Source organism: Aethalodelphis obliquidens, unplaced genomic scaffold, assembly GCF_003676395.1.
Source record: "Aethalodelphis obliquidens isolate GAN/ISIS:26980383/991018 unplaced genomic scaffold, ASM367639v1 scaffold23, whole genome shotgun sequence".
Lineage (NCBI taxonomy): Eukaryota > Metazoa > Chordata > Mammalia > Artiodactyla > Delphinidae > Aethalodelphis > Aethalodelphis obliquidens.
In genome coordinates this window covers 12,444,817-12,466,531 of record NW_020837967.1, presented here as the reverse complement: position 1 = coordinate 12,466,531, position 21,715 = coordinate 12,444,817, and the positions used below count along the sequence as shown (strand labels likewise).

The 21,715-nt window shown below is 41.8% G+C and overlaps 1 pseudogene; it reads left to right on the top strand.

Moving 5' to 3' along the window:
• The first annotated feature begins 6,587 nt into the window (after positions 1-6,587).
• LOC113628444 (60S ribosomal protein L19 pseudogene) lies at positions 6,588-7,252 on the top strand (annotated as a pseudogene).
• Positions 7,253-21,715: the final 14,463 nt, after the last annotated feature.

The window sequence follows — 21,715 nt, the reverse complement described above, 5'->3', positions numbered from 1 at the left end:
AAAAAAAGTTAAAGATTGGAGGGTGGAAGCATGTAACCCTCTGGTGCCCTTGTTATCCTTTCCTTAAAATATGGAACTAATAATAATTACAAAATCACAAGTGTGTACCCTCACTATGAAATGCCTGGAGTCTGAGCTGATTCTGGGAAATGTATGGAAATCAATACACAGATGGCATTCTGTAATGCCCAATCATAATTTATGCATTAAAAACTTTCAAAATAAGGCTTCTATTGGAAAGGTTTGTTAAATACAGTCTCTCTCTCTGTCAATTTTGGCATAGCTGGTCATATTTCCAGAATGTCTTTAGGTGCGTGAGATAGATTATTTCTTTTTTTTTTTTTCCCCTTTCATCTAGGAACTTTGCAAACTGCAAGAATTGCTTTGTAGTCTGAAGGGCCCCTGAGTCTGTGAGCTACATGGCATTGCCAAGATTGCCAGCCTGCCAAATTCCCAGCTGCCAAAAGACTAGCCAGGGCTTCCTCATATAACGAAAGGACAAAAAAGGCCATGTGCCTGGCAGACTTGCCCAATTCCCTCAGCTTCAAAGAAAAAAATAAATCTTGGAAGAAGTCCAAGAAAGAGCTACCATCTGGTCACACTCTTGGCTTTCTCAATATGGCTCCCAACACCTACCATCAAGTGTCAGGAGGGCTTCCTGTGTTGGATGAAGGTAGGCTGCAGAGAATATGCAAAAGTCTGATGGGAGCCTCATGAGGTAGGACTTGACAGACCGGTTTTGACCTGCAGTCTCATCATTGCTTCTGGCATATTCACTGAAGGGTCAACTTTTCAGCAATAAAAATTGGTGTAATTTAATAGCTGGCCCTGTAGTTGCTGACTATCTGTTAATTTCTTGAAGAATCCGTAACCTATCCAAGTACAAACCCACCCAACAACTACAACACTGCATCCCAGATGACTCGAAGGCAACACCTTTGGGAAAAGCTGCAGAACTGTTTTTACAGTCCTGACACTGCAGTTATTCTGGCATACTTTCTGCACACTTAGATCTTCAGTTCTAGAAACCAAAGCCAGTGTTTCCTTCGTGCAGAGTAGTTCATGCTACAAACGTGCACTCCTTATAAGTAACCCATCCTTTACAGTAAATGATGGCATGGAACTTGTGTGTGTATTCTGTCATTACACTGGCCTTGGTGATCTTGGTTTAAACATTCATCATGTTTATCATTGGATTTTTGCCTTTAACATCTGAAGTTGGCAGTAATGAATAAGGTCAAAGTATTAAGCTATATTCATATTTCTGATTTTTTATGAAGATTAGAAGTCACTGATGGTGTATGCAAATTTTGAACCAGAAAGATCAGTATCACTTTTTGGGTCTCCACGAGAGAACTATTTTCATTATTGTCTTTTAGATTGACAAGAAAAGCCAGTACATTAATATTTTTCTTCTCCAATTAAAGACTCTCTAAGTTCTCCAGGCTGGCAAATCATCTCTATGCTGTTGTCCTCCAGCCAAACAGAGCTTCAAGATCACATGGTATGCATGCTGTTTCTCCTAGCTGGGCTGTGCTGCTGACTTCAAACAAAGTATCCAACCTTCCCCACCAACCCCCCGCCACCCCCATTCCCTGCTATTCTTCACATCTCTTCAAATTCTGGGCGTCCCCTAAGACACTTCCCTCTCTTTGCCTTCTCCATCTAATCCGGCATCAGGTCCTCATGGTCTTGTCCTCGTTTCTTCCTTCCCATAGAAGGGGTTCAGAATATGCCACACCAAAACGCTTTGGTATATTGATTATTTTGAGCCAAAGGCAATTGAGAAACGGCAGATGCAGGAAGGGCTCTCTGCCCTCCTCCTTTCTCCCTAAAAACAGGTCATAAGATTTCCCGTGAGAAATGGGCCCTCCAGTACCAGGAAGAGAAGAACTTTCTTATCACTAGAGATTGGGAGTCATCCCCAAACAAACCAACCTAAACAACCCTGATCTTCCATTAGTTTCCCTCATATATTTCCTGGTCACTATCCCACAATCCACTGCCCAGCTCAAGCCTCTTTGTCTTGTCACTTTACAAATGTATTCTTTCTTTGTTTAAAATGTGTATAAGCTCTTGGTCCTACCTGCTTCTTCAGATCTTCATTGTCCTCATGAAGACTCAGTATGCACATAAAAATACAGCTGACCCTTGAACAACACAGGGGTTAGGGGTGCTGCCCTCCATACAGTTCCAAGTCCTCTGATAACTTACAGTCCACCTGAATTCCCTGGTGGGCCAGTGGTTAGGACTCCTTGCTCCCATTTCAGGGGTCACGGGTTTGATCCCTGGTCAGGGAACTAAGAGCCCACATGCCTCAGATTGTGCGGCTCAGCCAAAAAAAAAAAAAAAACAACGAACTAAAAACACCAAAAAACAAAAAAAACTTACAGTCCACCCTCCATATCAGCAGTTCCACATCTGCAGATCCAACCACCGGCAGGACCTGTAGTCATACCTACTATTGAAAAAACTCCCCAAGGAGCTTCAAGATGGTGGACGAGTAAGACACGGAGATCACCTTCCTCCCCACAATATATCAGAAATACATCTACACGTGGAACAACTCCTACAGAACACCTACTGAACGCCGGCAGAAGACCTCAGACCTCCCAAAAGGCAAGAAACCCCCCACGTACCTGGGTAGGGAAAAGAAAAAAGAAAAAACAGAGACAAAAGGATAGGGACGGTACCTGCACCAGCAGGAGGGAGCTGTGAAGGAGGAAAGTTTCCACACACTAGGAAGCTCCTTCGCGGGCGGAGACTGCAGGTGGCGGAGGGGGGAAGCTTCGGAGCCGCGGAGGAGCGCACAGCAACAGGGGTGTGGAGGGCAAAGCAGAGAGATTCCCTCACAGAGCATGGGTGCCGACAGGCACTCACCAGCCCGAGAGGCTTGTTTGCTCCCCCGCCGGGGCGGGCGGGGCTGCGAGCTGAGGCTCGGGCTTCGGAGCCATATGATCATCTCAATAGATGCAGAGAAAGCTTTTGACAAAATTCAGCACCCATTTATGATAAAAACCCTCCAGAAAGTAGGCATAGAGGGAACTTTCCTCAACATAATAAAGGCCATATATGACAAACCCACAGCCAACATCGTCCTCAGTGGTGAAAAACTGAATCCATTTCCACTAACATCAGGAACAAGACAGGGTTGCCCACTCTCACCACTATTATTCAACATAGTTTTGGAAGTTTTAGCCACAGCAATCAGAGAAGAAAAGGAAGTAAAAGGAATCCAAATTGGAAAAGAAGAAGTAAAGCTGTCACTGTTTGTAGATGACATGATACTATAAATAGAGAATCCTAAAGATGCTACCAGAAAACTACTAGAGCTAATCAATGAATTTGGTAAAGTTGCAGGATACAGGATTAATGCACAGAAATCTCTGGCATTCCTATATGCTACTGATGAAAAATCTGAAAGAGAAATTAAGGAAACACTCCCATTTACCATTGAAAAAAAAGAATAAAATACCTAGGAATAAACCTACCTAATGAGATCTGTATGCAAAAAATTATAAGACACTGATGAAAGAAATTAAAGATGATACAAATAGATGGAGAGATATACCATGTTCTTGGATTGGAAGAATCAACATTGTGAAAATGGCTCTACTACCCAAAGCAATCTATAGATTCAATGCAATCCCTATCAAACAACCACTGTCATTTTTCACAGAACTAGAACAAAAAATTTCACAATTTGTATGGAAACACAAAAGACCCCAAATAGCCAAATCAATCTTGAGATAGAAAAATGGAGCTGGAGGAATCAGGCTCCCAGACTTCAGACTATACTGCAAAGCTACAGTAATCAAGACAGTATGGTACTGGCACAAAAACAGAAATATAGATAAATGGAACAGGAGAGAAAGCCCAGAGATAAACCCACGCACATATGGTCATCTTGTCTTTGATAAAGGAGGCAAGAATATACAGTGGAGAAAAGACAGTCTCTTCAATAAGTGATGCTGGGAAAACTGGACAACTACATGTAAAAGAATGAAATTAGAGCACTCCTTAACACCATGCACAAAAATAAACTCAAAATGGATTAAAGACGTAAATGTAGGGCCAGACACCATCAAACTCTTAGAGGAAAACATAGGCAGAACACTCTATGACATAAATCACAGCAAGATCCTTTTTGACCTACCTCCTAGAGAAATGGAAATAAAAACAAAAATAAACAAATGGGGCCTAATGAAAATTAAAGGCTTTTGCACAGCAAAGGAAACCATAAACAAGATGAAAAGACAACCCTCAGAATGGGAGAAAATATTTTCAAATGAAGCAACGGACAAGGATTAATCTCCAAAATTTACAAGCAGCTCATGCAGCTCAACATCTAAAACACAGACAACCCAGTCCAAAAATGGGCAGAACACCTAAATAGACATTTCTCCAAAGAAGATATACACATTGCCTACAGACACATGAAAGAATGCTCAACATCATTAATCATTGGAGAAATGCAAACAAAACTGCAATGAGGTATCACCTCACACCAGTCAGAATGTGCATCATCAAAAATTCTACAAACAATAAATGCTGGAGAGGGTGTGGAGAAAAGGGAACCCTCTTGCACTGTTGGTGGGAATGTAAATTGATACAGCCAGTATGGAGAACAGTATGGAGGTTCCTTAAACAACTACAAATAGAACTACCATATGACCCAGCAATCCCACTACTGGGCATATACCCTGAGAAAACCATAATTCAAAAGGAGTCATGTACCAAAATGTTCATTGCAGCTCTATTTACATTAGCCCGGAGATGGAAACAACCTAAGTGTCCATCATCGGATGAATGGATAAAGAAGATGTGGCACATATATACAATGGAATATTACTCAGCCATAAAAAGGAATGAAGCTGGGTTATATGTACTGAGGTGGATGGACCTAGAGACTGTCATACACAGTGAAGTAAGTAAGTCAGAAAGAGAAAAACAAATACCATATGCTAACACATATATATGGAATCTAAAAAAAAAAGGTCATGAAGAACCTAGGGGCAAGATGGGAATAAAGATGCAGACCTACTAGAGAATGGACTTGAGGATATGGGGAGGGGGAAGGGTAAGCTGTGACAAAGTGAGAGAATGGCATGGACATATATACACTACCAAACATAAAATAAATAGCTAGTGGGAAGCAGCTGCATAGCACAGGGAGATCAGTTCAGTGCTTTGTGACCACCTAGAGGGGTGGGATAGCAGCTGCATAGCACAGGGAGATCAGTTCAGTGCTTTGTGACCACCTAGAGGGGTGGGATAGGGAGGGTGGGAGGGAGGGAGACGCAAGAGGAAAGAGATATGGGGACATATGTATATGTATAGCTGATTCAATTTGTTATAAAGCAGAAACTAACACATCATTGTAAAGCAATTATACTCCAATAAAGATGTTTAAAAAAAGAGAAAGAAATAAAGAAAAAAATCCTCATATAGTTGGAGCTGTGCAGTTCAGACCTGCTTTGTTTAAGGGTGGGCTGTATTAAATAACACCTGTAGGCTTTTTCCTGTTAATCTGTCTTATGCCAGTTTAATTCTTAGGCCCAGCCACAGAACCTAAGAGGGCAGAAGGAAGCTTTTCCTCCCCTATGCAGTTACCGTTGTCCTTCTTAGGCCTTGTTCACAGTTACAAAAATGGACTCCTTCCCTTCTCATTTTTTACCTCTACATATCATCATGTTAAACGTTAAATGTTCCCAAAGGGTTTGCTTTTGGAATTACTACAGCTGGTTAAAAAAGAATTTTAAAAAGAGAATGAGAGAGAGAATAGGATATTACGTATCCTGTGGAATAAAATGAAAAGGTACAGATGTGTCCCTAGAGTCCATTATGCATGACTCACCATGGCCAAGGTGACTCCCTCTCCGTGGAGCTAAGTTGCTTCATCCCTTCATCGCTTTGTCATCCCAAGCCACAATCCTCGCTCCCCTAAATCCGTGTAAACCTCACTGAAATTATAGCTTTTTAAAAAAGCATTTAATTATTCCTTATTTTATCTTCATATTGTTTGTATTTATATTCATCCATCCTGCCTACCTGACTAGATAATGAACTCCCTGGGGTGCTTCCAGAGCTTGGCATCCTCAGTGGCTACCGCGCTGCCCTGCATTTGTTCACGTTTATCCAAATTTATATTGGATCTGCATGCACTGGCTGTTACATTAGGCCTGAGGCTGGGGCTAGTGAACAAGGCATTCTCCACCCTCCTGGTAGTTACAGTTTATTAAAGAAGAAAAAAATAGGTCATTAAAGCTGCAGGATATAGATTAAAAGAAATTTGCAGTGCTCTGTGTGTGCATATTACCAGGTGACCAAACGTAGGCAGGATAGTTTGGGAATGTTTTATGGGAAAGTGATACTTAAGCTGAGACCTCAAGGGTGAGCGGTAAGGGCTCAATAACTGATAATACCTCTTTAAAAACTAAACTACAGGACCAACTTTAAAGAGCAGATAAAAGGTCACAGGGGGATTTAGAGATTCAGCCAATTCAGTTACGGCAACTTCAACTTACATGCAGGACAATTAGTGAAAGAAATGGCATTTTATTTGATTCCCAACTTATCTAAAATCTTCTTGCCTTTCACCACTGCGGCTGCTCAGGCTTCAGAAGAGGCTTGCCTGCAGTGTCCTCCCCTGTGGCAAAAAGAAGGTCTGGTTGGACCCCAGTGAGACTAAGGAAATCACCAATGCCAACTCCCGTCAGCAGATCCGGAAACTGATCAAAGATGGGCTCATCATCAGGAAGCCTGTGATGGTCCATTCCCAGGCTCGATGCCGGAAAAACACCTTGGGCCACAGGAAGGGCAGGCATATGGACATAGGTAAGCAACAGGGTACTGCCAGTGTTCTAATGCCCTAAAAGGTAACCTGGCTGCTGGCTGCTCAGAAGATACTGTGAATCTAAGAAGATTGACCAGCACAGGTATCACAGCCTATACCTGAAAGTGAAGGGTAACGTGTTCAAAAACAAGTGGATTCTCATGGAACATATCCACAAGCTGAAGCCAGACGAGGCTTGCGAGAAGCTTCTGGCAGACCAGGCTGAGGCCCGCGGGTCTAAGACCAAGGAAGCCCGCAAGGACCATGAAGACCGGCTCCAGGCCAAGGAGGAAGAAATCATCAAGACTCTGTCCAAGAAGGAAGAGACGAAGAAATAAAGTTCTCCCTCTCTTCTCTGTACATAGTGGCCTTGGCAATTAGATAGACCACTCATTCAATAAAAAACAAGCCTTTATCTGCCTTAAAAAAAAAAATCTTCTCAAAAACAAAAGACAAATGGTCAGAGACCCCATGGCTAACCTCACAGTCGGGCAGTTGGAACCAGGCTGGCCTGTGATGAAGATAACTAACCAGCTAATGGTTAAAAGAGAACAGGTGATTCTTGGAGTCATCTGCTTTAAAACCAGTACTTTTCTCAATGTCCTTTGCTTTAGTAGTATTATATTCATGCCAAAGTGTTTGTGAATATTACGTGAATTAATCAACATAAAAGCCCTTTGAGAAATCAAGGTCTCCAGGGATAGAAGGTACTTTTACTTATCACCTTCCTTTGTGTGCTACAACAGGGGAAGCTTTTCTTTTACAGAGAATATTAAAGAACAATGATTAAGTATGTTCTTGGACACCATAAACGTATACAAATAAATGCCTACTGAAATTGTATGAAGGCTCATAAAGGTGTAAATAGGAAGAAAAGGCATTTGCAGAATCTTTCCCTATACCTGTGAGATACCCATCAGCATTGGTGGCAATGCTGTTCTCTTGGTGCTTATCAAAAGTGCATGGAAGATTGCAGGGTGAGCTTATGGGCAGACACTAATAGATGAAATGATGTGATCTCCTCAATCACCAGTTTGCCTCTTACAAAATTTCTGCAGTTAAAAATTGTGACTCAAGAAGGACACAAACTGAGTGACTGCTAGCAGGTCACTGAGCACCCTATCTGCGTATTTATATACAGATAGATGTGGAAAGTAAGCTTTCCTAGGACTCAATGAAAAGCACATCAGAGAATGTTGTCATTGCCTCCTATTTTCTGAGCTGGTTATAAGACAGTGCTTATAAGGAACTTAAGAAAGGGAGAACCTTGTTTTCAAATGAGTTGGTATATGGAACTCTCATATAAAGACATAAAATTAAAGGTGATCTGATTGAAAGTGGCAATTAAAGCCAACAGCTCTGCTTGGCCAGTATCTGTGATGATGTCCCGACTCTTAGAATCCCCTCCCAGCAAACCAGAACCTTCCTGGGATGGCTAAACCCAGGTCAGTCTATATCTTCCTGGAAGCCAGGGGATGTTGTAAAGCCTTGGGCTGCATGTCCATGGTCTATGTGGGATAAACTGAGAAAGTGCAGAAGGAAGCATTGTCTCAGGGCACAACATTGGAGTAGTGGCTCCACCACAACTGTGCATCCAAAGGGGTCAAAGCTGATAGATAACAGGATTGCTTTTCATGGGAAGTGGACAGTGCTAAGTGGGGCACGTATACTCCCACTCAAACCAACAAGCAAGGTTTTTAAATCTGGAGCAAAATTGAATTATAATGTCCTGAGATTTACAAGGGTATGTGTATGTCCATGTTCTCTTGTTAGACATCTGCAATAGCTTCATTTTGTATTTCAGCTTTTTATGTCATAGTATTCCCAGACATAGGATATGTGTTCAGAATTTAATATAAGGACATAAAAATGTATCAGAATTTAAAATTAGATTTTGCAGCAACATTTATCCAATGACTGTGAAAAACTCAACATGGAAAAATAAAAGATAAAATTTTCATGTGTTAGGAATTTATTTTTAATGAGAAGCATTTTCTGTCTACCCAAATGAAGTAGTATAAATCAGCTGACCATAAATTATGAATGCCGATATTTGAAACATGCAAGTGTAAACTTAGGCCACTTGAGTAGGTGCTATCCTTTCATTATGCAAAATAAAACATAATCACAGCAGGGTATTGCAATGTGGGGAAAAAAATCACTAACAATCATTTTCGTCTCTGCCATTCTAATCAGTTTGGAAATAGGGAACCAAGTTGACAATATTTTATTCATTAGATTTTTCTGTCTATGGATGCCTCAGATGCTCATGACTCCCTCCCCGGAAATTAAAATTTTAGGGCAAAAAAGGAGAGTATAGTCCTTTTCACTTACTGTGTTTTGTTTGTTTGTTTGTTTGTTTGTTTTGCGGTACGCGGGCCGCTCACCGTTGCGGCCTCTCCAGCTGCGAAGCACAGGCTACGGACGCGCAGGCTCAGCGGCCATGGCTCACGGGCCCAGCCGCTCCGCGGCATGTGGGATCTTCCCACACCGGGGCACGAACCCGTGTCCCCTGAATTGGCAGGAGGACTCTCAACCACTGCGCCACCAGGGAAGCCCTACAGGCATTTTTATATTTCAAAACCCAAGCCTCCCAGGAATCCTTACAGACCCATCCTGGTAACATTCGACACCTTCAGACATGGCTTAACTGCTCTCTGGAGGGCCTTCTGAATTTCAGGATCAGCTGCCCCTCTAGCCTTGTCTCCAGAGTAAACCTACACGGTATAGATCTGAACCTAACCCTTGGAGACTGACCTGGTACCCAGACCAGCCAAGCCACAGTCGAAAGCAGAGCTGCCCAGCCGAGCCCACCCTGGAGCCACAGAACCACAGCCAGTCTGCAGATTTCAGAGCATGAGAATAACAGCATGTTGCTATAAGCCACTCTGTTTTTGGAGGGGTTGTTTTCCAGCCTTATTGTGGCAATAACTGGTCAATGGAGAACTTCAAAGCAGGTCTGAAGGAGAGAGCATCCAATTAAAAAGTACTTGGGTTCAAACATGTAGAAAATAGGTTGCAGTTAATCACTGAATAGGACTTCTGTCATCCCGATGGTGGTATTTAAAGCTAAAAAGGAATTCGTCACAGGCGTGTAACAGGACTTTGTTGCTCATAAAACAGAGGCTCCAGATTTTCATAGGAAAGCCATAGATGAAGTAACTAATGAAATCCATACTTAGGATAAGATGCAAATCTGACTCATTATGCTAGTCAGAGTTTGTATATTTTGTCTCTTTTAGAGGGAGAGGTTAATCCCAAATCCTGGCAGGATTATTAACATCCTATGTTCTGCCTGGGTTATTATTCTTCCTGTTCAGTTGGTAGAAAACGTATGGCTTTCACTGCTACACAAAGACATTTTACTGGTGAAATGAGAAATCGCAGACTATGCGTTATGGACTAAAAGGAAAAGAAAAGGCCAGAATCCTAGGTTGGTGCCCCATTTCTGCTGTTTCTAGGTTTGTGGCCTTGAACGAGGCACCCTATCCCTCTGCTCATTGTGCTTTTATGTCTAGGAGAGAAGTGATGCCTTCGCCTACATCACAGTGCTGCTGTGAGAACCCACGTGATGATGTTATGAAGTTGCTGAGAGCCAGACATGTCACTATGTGAAACTGATGTTAGGAGAAATGCATCATAACGCTGAAGGGAACTGGCTTTGAAGTTATACAAACTCGGGTTCAGACTCCAGCTCTGCCATTTCCTAGATGTGTGATCTTGAGAAGTTTATGTACCACCCTGAGCTTCAGATTTTCCTGGAAAAGCAGGATTACATACAGCACCTGCTGTAGAGTTGTGAGTCCTCAACGAGATAAGGAATGTGAAACATTTAGCACAATGCTTAGCATAGAGTAGGGGCTTCCAAATATGGCAGATGGATGAACGACCAGGCATTGTTTTCTCAGCACTTGTTGACGCAGTGGCAGCAGATAGAGGCACTGAGCCTCTGCAGTCACACCGTCCTTTGTACCAGGGAGAAAGTCCAGAAGTTGGCCCATTATTTTGGCTTTTTGGTTGCAGAGTTACTGAGGATCCGTTCTCCTTTCCCTCACTTCTGCTACTGATGGTGGACGCCGCTTTTCCAGACTAGAGTTTGTATCTTCTCTCGTGTCTCCTCCACTGGCTCATTCTAGGGTGGTAACATCTGGATTAGACTGAGTCCAGGAAGATCAGCCTTGCCTCTCCCCTGACGACGGTCCTGGATCTAACCCTTCATAATTCATTACCCTACAATTTGGTATCTTAGTCTGCCAAGACGTAGTGATGGTTGATTCTTGTTAAGGAAGACAAGTCACTAACTCTGTACCACGTTTTCAGGTTGTAAGATAAAGAAAAAAAATCATATTATTGATTGGTATATGAAAATAGAGAAAGCTCGTACTCCACAAATCCTGGAGGTCAGGGGACGTAGGTTTCTCTGTTCTCTGTCAATCAATATACATTTCCAGGAGGACTAGAGAATTTAAAAATTCACTTATAAATTCTAGCCACTTATTAAGCTAATGTGTTCACTTTATAAAGGAGCTGGCAACCTGTTAGATGTGAGGTAACCTTTAATTAGAACATTTAAAAATACTTAGTTTTATCTCCGTTAAACACCATACCATTCCCACTGCAGAAAATTTAGAAAAAGGAAGAAAAATTGGAAGAAGAATCGAAAGACACACATAGTCCTCCCACCCACACATGACCACTCTTTACCTTTTGCAGTATTTTCTTCCAGTCGTCTTTGCTGTGGACAGTTTTAACTAAATCATTTCCAAGTGACATAGTTTCATGCTCTTCTGATCAAAGGCTGGATTTCAGTAAAGATAAGCCGGTGTCAAGAGCGAGGCCTCTTTCAGAGTCACAGTGGTTACTCAGCATCTTTGACTTTGGGCTTTTCCAAGCCCCCAAAATCTGGGCTGGCTTCCCAAGGCATTTAGAAAAGTTGCTTAAAGCATGATGCCAACAAACATTTGCTGTCTTAAAAATTTGTGTCCAAATCTCAGCTATTTAGCTGAAAAATTAGCAGACAAATTCCAGCAAATTGAATTGTGTAGTGTGATCCTCAGTTCTGCTAAAAGGAGGATAATAAATCTCAATTGACAATAGCAGAGGTACCTTATTTGGATTTGTTTTTCTGAGTATCTCCCACTTGGGATTTACAAAATCTACACAAGCTCCGAAAAAGCTGCAATTTCCTGTCTATTAAGCCCCAAATGGAAAACTAACAAATACGATGAAAAACAGCAACGTAGTTGACAGACTAATATATATTAATCCCATCGCCATGGTTGAGAGATGGAAAATTATTATTGAATAAGACTCTTTCATCAAACCAAATATTTCCGAATGCTCCAAAGTACATATCTGGCATCACTTCTGCTTTACACATCTGCTTCTGTCTTTGAACTCTGATATTAATCTGAAGGTTACATGCAGCTGCACTGTTCCAAGATAATTAGTTTTTTCCATTCTATATTGCAATTAATAGGGTAGACTTCAAAAACATTCAGAACTTGGATTTGCATAAACTCTGGGCAGCTAGAAGATTTTTCCAAAATTCAAATCAAGCTTGTGGAAAAACTTGTGCAGTTTCCCAGCACCTTCCTAGAATCTTTTACATTTCACCTCTCTCTGAATACTTTTAGCCATTTTCTCTGCATTTTTATACTTAATTGCTGTCAGGACTTTACAGTCCTTCTTAGGATATTTCAGAGACAGCCAACCTGAAGGAAGTGACACCTGCCCTGACAGGTATGACAGCAAAGTTTTGGGTTGGCTTTTTATATTAAACATGGAGGATCTTATGTTGATGGCATTTTCTCCAGAGCTTCGGGAATTTGGAAATATCCATATAAAAGTGGCTTTATGGTTACCTCCCCACAAGAGATGAACCCTCACACCCCCAAGGATGTTGATGAAACAGTTCATGTCGTGTATTATAATTTCCTTCCATAGCCTGCAACCATCCATAGAGAGGGTTCCAGGGCCTCTTAAAGGGCAAAGACTGTAGATGTTCTTGTTTTATGTTTGGTGCTTTGTGTCCATTGAAAGAGAGGAGACCAGGGAGGAGGTGACGTGAAATCCTGACATCCCGAGTGGACAAGAGCTGGTCTGAGGATGAGTAAGTTGTCCTAGGATGGAAGAATATTTTAAACAAATTGCAGTGTTCACTTCTAATAAGTGCAAGCCAGCTTGTACTTGTCCTGCAATACCAACCAGGTGGCCATCGTTTACAAAAATCACTTTCATGAAGTAGAAAGGAAATTTCTACTTGTCAACAGCATTCTTACATGATCTATACTTAGTGAGAAGATATATCTTCTTAATATTCCCAGAAGACTGTCCTTCTCCTTAAAAACAAGTGGGTGGGCTTCCCTGGTGGTGCAGTGGTTGAGAGTCCGCCTGCCGATGCAGGGGACATGGGTTCGTGCCCCGGTCCGGGAGGATCCCGTGTGCCGCAAGGCGGCTGGGCCCGTGAGCCATGGCCGCGGAGCCTGCGCGTCCGGAGCCTGTGCTCCGCAACGGGAGAGGCCGCAACAGTGAGAGGCCCGCGTACCGCAAAAAAACCCAACCAAACAAACAAACAAAAAAGGTGAGTGAAATGGCAACGTGTATTACCATTTCTGATGGCAATCTGATTCTTGTGTACAAGGACAGTTTGCAGACACGCTGCTGGTTTTATGCTCTTTTTTCTTGGACCTCATATTGTTCCTATTACGAATATATTCTGCTCAGCCTCTAAGTGTCATGGCTGTCAAGTTTATTCGGTTTTTAAATTTTCTCCCCTTGGAAATTCACATTATTTAAATATTTTCTGACTTGCACAAAAGCAAATTTCAGAGTCTGGCTGAAACCCTGCTGGTAATTTTAACCCAGTAGGAGAGTATGTTGTTGTTTTTTGTTCTAGAATGTGGCCCATTCAGTGGAGCTGGAGGGATGCCTGATGAGGGAGAGCACACACATCCTTTGAGCACTCTTGCTTTCTTCGCTTGTTCTCTTCTCTGGCTTCTGTAAACTCCACACTGGCCTGGTTTCCTTCCTGTCCTTCGGCGCAGTCTCCCTCTCCTATATCATGAACTGCCTCACCTGGAGTTTCTCGGTCGTTAGCATTGAGCCTTCTCCTCTTCTTGCTTCACACTCTCTTTGGGGGTAATACTGTTCATTTCCATAGCTCCCAGATTTATCCACCAAGCTCAGAGCTCTGTTTGGGGGTCCACAGTCATATCCAAGTGTCTGTTTGAAATTTTTTTTTAACTGAAGTATAGTCGATTTACAATATTGGGTTAGTTTCAGGTGTACAGCAAAGTGATTCAGTTATACATTACATATACATATATACCCGTATTCTTTAAAACATTTTTTTCCATTATTGTTTATTCCAAGACAGTGAATATAGTTCCCTGTGCTATACAGTAAATCCTTGTTGTTTATCTATTTTATACACAGTAGTGTGTATATGTCAATCCCAATCTCCCAATTTACCCCTCCACTCCTTCCCCTTTGGTAACCATAAGTTTGTTTTCTATGTCTGTGCATCTGCTTCTGTTTTGTAAATAAGTTCATTTTTTAGGTTCCACATATAATTGATATCATACAATATTTGTCTTTTTCTGTCTGCCTTCACTTATTATAATAATCTCTAGGTCCATCCATGTTGCTGCATCTATTTGAAATATTAACTTGTCTCTCTCAATTTCAGACGCTGAATTGAACTTTCATCTTCCAACCTGCTCCCCCTTCATCCTTCCCCATCTGTGATAGATTAAAAATGTCTCCCATTTATTTGACACCACTCCCATCGAGAGGTGGCAGCTATGGAAACCCCTTCAATCTGGGGAAGCTTGATCCGAGTGACGTTGCAAGGTTTCTGGGTCTGGACTTTAAGAGGCTGGCAGTTCCCATAGTCTATCTCTTGGTGTACTTGCAGTCTGTCTGGAACAGAATTTGTTACCAGGCAGGATGCAGCCGTAACCAAATATCAAAACATGTAGTATCCGCGCTGGGACCAGGGAGCAGGTGGAAGCTGGAAGTGCCTCGGGAGACAGTTGGGAGGACTTGAAGGACAGTGAGGAAAATGCTGGAGAAATGATGACCTGTATTACGTCGTAGGGAAAAGAAAAGAAACACTGTCACCTGCAGGATGTGGAAACTAGAACATGTATCTAATGAACTTGTGGATCCAGATAAGGAGATTTCCAGATAGAATGTCCAAAGATCCAGCTAGTTTCTCTTATCTACATATGATAACATAGGCAAAGAGAGAAAGGAGCTTTAAAAAGTGCTGTTAAATTTCAACCTGAGTTTAGGGGAACCATAAAGAAACCAGGACTTTTGTGTTCAAAAGTAAACTGTTCTCATCCCCATTCTCACCCAGGAAAAAATTCTCAAAGTAAGTGGCTTTTGAGCAAAGACCAAATCCAGGGCTCTACCAGGAAAACATGGCATCCTCTAGACAGAAGCTGGCTCCCTCAGAGACCAAGGTTAAGTCTTTAACCCCTACTTATCCTTAGCGTCATTTCTGATCACACATTCCCATTAAACTTCCTCGTATTGTAAAGATTTTGTAGCCCAGGGGTCCCCAACCTGGGCCCCATTAGGAACTGGGCTTCACAGCAGAAGGTGAGCGGCAGGTGGGCGAGCGAAGCTTCATCTGTATTTACAGCCGCTCCCTGTCGCTCGCATTACCGCCTGAGCTCCACCTCCTGTCAGCATTATGGTGACTTGTATAATTATTTCATTATATATTACAATGTAATAATAATAGAAATAAAGTGCACAATAAATGTAATGCGCTTGAATCATCCTGAAACCATCCGCCCCCGCCCCCTCCCCCACCAGTCAGTGGAAAAATTGTCTTCCACAGAACCGGTCCCTGGTGCCAAAAAGGTTGGGGGCCACTGTCTTAGCCAATCTCTTAGGCCTTCTACTTTTGGATCTATCATGTGACCCCACTAGATTAATATTCCTAAAGTGCCACCTTGATTATTAATGCAAAACATTTCTGAGTGTCTACTATTTATGGTCTTTAAACTTGACCCCGAAGGGACAGTAGAGCAGGACAAATGTTCTGTATTTAAGGCACTCCCCGTGTAGTGAGTAAAAGAAACACATCAACAGTAATTAAATAATATATACTATAAATAGAGATACTAGTAAGTACTATGACATGTTTGAATCTATGCCAAGGGGTTCAAACACCTTTTGTTTAAACATTTCAATAAGCCTATGAAGTAAATATTATTGCCAGACTAAAATAAACATTGTTTTAACAGTAAATATATTATACTGACTAAGAAACTAAATCTCAAAGAGTTTTGGTAACATACGGAGTATGTGACAAAAACTAGACTGTGAACCTACTTTAATGAGAAAGTAGGCACCTGCAACCATGATGCTTTCCATCTTCTCACTGATAAAGCACTGCTCTGTCTTCAAGGAAGAGTCCTGGATTATAAAGTAGAAGTCTAAGGTTGAGTGGTAGGATTCCAAGCTCCTCCTTCAAATCACATGCTCCTGGGATATTGTTCCCATTGCTGAGTTTGGAATGATGGAGCACTTCCCAGACATTACTTAGCTCAAGTGTTCCAGGCACCATTTTCCTCCCTCGGAGCCCCTGTGTCTGTGTCCACACATTAGTGAGGAGAGGAAACCTTTCAGGCTAATGCACTGGGATTTGAGCATCTATCTTTGGAAACCTGGAATCCAAGCCACTCATCCATTTAAAGTAATTATGGAGTTGCTGAGAGAGTAGATCATGAAAGTTCCTAACACAGGGAGAAAAAAAACGTAGCTATGTGAGGTGATGGCTGTTAACTTATTGTGGTGATCTTTTTGCAATATCTACATATATCAAATCATTATGATGTATGGGTTAAAGTAACACAATGTTTTAGCCAATTATATTGCAATAAAACTGGAAACAAAATGTACAAGAGAATACCACCAGTGTGGAAAATCATGACACATAGGATGTTAAGGCAGAGGGACCACAAAGATTACGAAGGTTACACTTTATAATCAAAGAAAATGTGGCAAAGAGAAGTTGAGGTGACCCGCCCAAGGCAATACAATTAATAATTGATGGAACTAAGGTTTGAACTCATTGTATCTGGCAAATCTGTACTAGTTAGAAATTAAACTACAATTGACAAAAAGAAAAAAAATTGGAGTTCATGATGGAATTTAAAAGAAAGGGGACTTGACTTTTTGTTTGTTTGTTTGTTTGTTTTTGCAGTATGCGGGCCTCTCACCGCTGTGGCCTCTCCCGCTGCAGAGCACAGGCTCCGGACGTGCAGGCCCAGCGGCCATGGCTCACAGGCCCAGCAGCTCCGCGCGCGGCATGTGGGATCCTCCCGGACCAGGGCACGAACCCGTGTCCCCTGCATCGGCAGGCAGACTCTCAACCACTGCGCCACCAGGGAAGCCTCTTGACTTTTATTTCTGTTATGAGGTACACTCAAAATGTGAAAATTTCAAGACCCTACGATTCACTCACATAGGAAAGAACCTTTAGCACTGATAGTCAGAAGGGAAGGAAGGAGAGAGACAAGAATTTATTATCACCAGATTAGCAGAGTTTAAAAATCTGTCATACTAAGTGAGGATCAGATTGTGAGGAACTGGGGATTCTTGTACAGCACTGGAGAGAATGCAACATTATAAACCACTGTCAAGAGCAAATTAGAAATACTGAGTGAAACTGAAGGTGTTTGTGGCCCTGGGACCCAACTGTTTCACTTTTGGTATAGACCACAGAGAAGCCCTCATCCAGGGCACAGTAGATCTTTATAATAGAGAAAAATTAGAAATAGCTACTAGCTTATCAAAGATAGGACTGTGGATGAATACATTGTTATCTATCATATAAAGAAATACTGTATAGCGGGTAAATGAACAAATTAAATTTACACATCTCACTTTAGATAAATCTTAAAAACTTAATATTTAACCAGAAAAAGCATGTTGAAATGTGATATTTATATGAAAAAATACTATATGTTTCAATCATTATTTGCATATATATATGAAAATTGTAAAAATAATTACTGTAATGATAAATGCAAATCCAGGATAATAGAAGGGAAGACAGAGAATGGGATTATAGTGGGATCTAGAGAGGGCTTTCAAATACCTCATAATATTTCATTGCTTAAAATAATCTGAGATAAATGTGGTAAAGTTATCAAGAATTTATAAAATAAGGTGTCATGTATAAAAGCCTTCATTAAATCAGCCTCTCTATATACTTACCTATATATCTGAAGTATTTTAAATTTTTAAAAAGAGTTACAAAAGATATTAACTGTGATCTTATTTTGTTGCTACGAGTTGCAAAGATCTAGGAGACTGAGTTACAACTGGTAAATACAAGTGGGAAATCATATGAAAATTAGCTAGTTTATCTGATTTTCTTTTTAAATTAGTGACAAACCTTAGTGCAAACAACCTAGTTCTTATAGCTGAGTTTTGTTCTGATCAAAGTCTGATAATCATTTATAAATCCTTTAGGGGAAGAAATTCTGAATTAAGCAACTTAAATCTCCTAAATCAATCTAGATTACTGGGGGACGAGTTGCATAATTATTCTTTATTAATCCTGACAGTATCCTGTCCCATCCAATCCTACTTAAGATGCAGAAATTACTTTTCTTTGGATAATTCAACAGATTCTTTTGATGAGTATCTTTTTGTACAGAAGGTAAGGGTACCTTGACCCTTTTTTAAAAAGTACCTAGGCAGGAAAATGAAAAATTTTAAGAGTTGTGTGCCTTTCCACACAACTCCCGCCTCCCAAATGAAATCCAAGAGATTTAGATAGTTTTCTCCTCTTCTAGATGAGAAAAGCTGGTCACCGTTTCCTATAAAATAATGGCAATTTTAAAAATTACACAAAGAGCAAATACGAGTTCTCCCCAAAGTTTCTACTTTACCTTCCTAGCTACTCTTTTTGATCTTTTAATTATCCCTGAGACTTGAGCCAACACGCACCAAATATATTATGCTCTCATGTTAGCTATAAACTTTAGTCATCATTTTTTCAAACAATATTCAACAATAAACTTGGTGTGTATGAGTTCTTTTCTTACAAAAAATCTCTCTATAACAAACATCGTGTTTCCTTCAGTTCATGCAATAGCCTTCTCACTATCTCGTTTGGTATCTGATACCCAAATAAATTACTCTTACACCTTTCTAGAATTAAATATTATTTTTATTATTGTCTTTGTCTGGAGATCTAATTAGAGCACACCTACCTAAGGCCCAATCACACAGGATTGTAAACTTTGTTCTTCCGGATTGACTACAAAGAAAACCACAGCCAACAGTCACCGAGCATCTACAATGCTGTGGCTATTGTGTTATCACATTATAAATCTCTCCTAACAAAAACTCTCTAAAGGAGTTATTATTCCAATTGTCAGATGAACAAGCTGGGGCTTGGAAAGGTTAAACTTCCCTTTCCAGCCCTGATGGATATCCGAATTACGTGGAGAGCTTTGAAAAGACACCAGTTCCTGAGATGGAGATGTACAAACAGGAGTCTTTTTTAGGCAGTGCACCTGGGAACCGTCCTCACAAGGGGGTGGAGGGGAAGCAGGATGGGACAGGGGGAGAGTCTGAACTGTGATGATGCCCCTGCAAAACGGGCCGCCACCGACCCCACAGAGTCCTCCAGCTGAAAGACTCTTCCAGGTTCTCCCCAGAGGAGGCAAGGGGCGGGGCCTTTATGCGGGCGCACGGGCGATCTTTAGAAGCAGCTGCTCTAGGGAAGCCAGTCTCCTGCTGATGTGGGCAATTCCGGGAGAGGACTCAGTTGTGAGCTGCCAGCCGCTACACTCACAGTAGATGGGGAAGGGAGCGCCTGGGTGCTGCAAGCACCATCTGGGTGGCACCCCACACGGTAGTATTTCTTTTTAATTCCATGGATGATTGCAAAATAGCTGAACCTCTACCTCATGACTTGCCTATCTGGCATTGCTGTCAATCAGGGACCCAGAGAACCACGCCTGCTTGTGTATTCAGAGGTAAGAGAACCAAAGTGAAATCCTGACCCCATGGTAGAATGACCTTACTTTTCCACAGTATGTTACAGGTTACGAAAAAGTCTTTCTTTTTCATTATTTCACTTGAGACTCAAAACGACCCTCTGGGTGGGGTCCAGTTTTACAGGCCTGCACATCAAGACTCAGGTCTGTGAGTGCCCAAATCACACGTGCAGAAGGTCCCTGGATTAACTCCACGGCCAATTCTCAGTTCATTTAGACCCAGATGCCTTGTGTGTTTCAGCCTCGTGTCCATAATGCCAGGGTGTTGATAAAACCTCAACTTCCCCTCACCTCTCATTTCTGACAACATTTAAAACTTTCCTACAAAGTACAAGCCCAGCATATCCAATGAGTTTAAATGTTGAAGAAAACACACAAAATGTGCATCACTGCATAAATGTCTGCTTTATAAGTCACCCTTCGTAAGGGAGCCTATTAAATTATTCATGTTAGCAGAACATAAACCTATTAGTCTTGACAGTCACTGCATCTTACTTACCCACATGTTGTACTGGAAACAGATGAAATGTCACAGATATGAATGAATATATCTAAGGAAACTTTTTATGCTTAGTATCTCAAGATACAGTGTGATAGACCAGTTTAAAGCAATACAGTATGTGACTGGAGAGAAAAAATAGCAAAAACACAAAAAATCGGCTACTTTTATTTTCTTCTACCCATCCACATTTCTCCTAAAGTCTGAAGAATCTGCATTGAGTTAGCACTGTGAATGTTCAGGAAATGGTGCGGTTGTCATTGGGAGAACCACAGACAAACACCATGTTTAAGAGATTTTGTAGCTAGATGTGGTTCATCTTAGGCCTTCATTCTGTAAGGACGGAAAAGAACTGTATCTGAATTCTCTATAGCACTGCGGCTATTTCTTTACCTTAGTAGCGGGCATAGTAGCCCAACAATAATTTCACAGGGGGAAACACTGAAACACAGCTCTGTTTCCTGAGTTAGGTTGCAGGGTATAGCTATTCTACAGCAGGATTTTGAGTAAAGAAAGTGGTTTTAATTCCAGCTATTCTGTGTTCCACAATGAGAAGTTCTCACTTTGGAAATCTGGGGGGTTCAGAAATAAAATGTGGAGACCGTTACTGGAAGAGGCTGCTTGTTTCTGTGGGAAAGGCCGTGATGGGTGAGACTGGTGTGGCAGTGGGGGGCCGCTTTCTACAGGAGGACACCGGTTCTTAGACAGGAAATAGAGTCTGGAGAGTTTCCAGTTGCCAACACCTGCAGCCCAGGTTTCACCTGGAGGCCAAAATGAGGGGTTCCAGCCTTTACTGGGGCTGCTGGGAGGAAGAGGGTATCGTAAGCCAAAACTCAGGAAAGGAGGGGTGGAGCTGAGGGCTCATGGAAGCGTCCTGTTGACCTTTTCAGAGGATGTCAGAAACTATAGACCAGGGATCCCCACTGTAAGAACCCAGTGAACTTTGAGTCCCAGTTGGCTGTCTGCTTCTCTGCAAAAATTAGAAAGAAAATCTTAAAACCGGAGCCCAGAGGAAAGAAGCGAGTGTGTGTGGGGACCGGGTTCTACTCCTCAGTAGGCTACAGAGTGGGGATAGACCGTACGAGGGGGAAAGAAAAGCACTATGGGTGGAAGAAAGTGTGTTCTCTGCCGGAGGACTGAGGAACGGAGGCCAAGAGCTTGGTGCCGCCGCAGAGCAGAAATGAAGTATCAGCCTGGGTCTGAGAAGGGCTCCTGGCACTGAGCTGCAGAAAACCCCACGTGTGGATCAATAACTCCCCAACCTCCGTCTCTACCTGTCTGCCTCCCCCCTTTCCCCTCACCTGCAGGTTCATGTCCCACATGCCTGCTAGACCTCTTCCCATT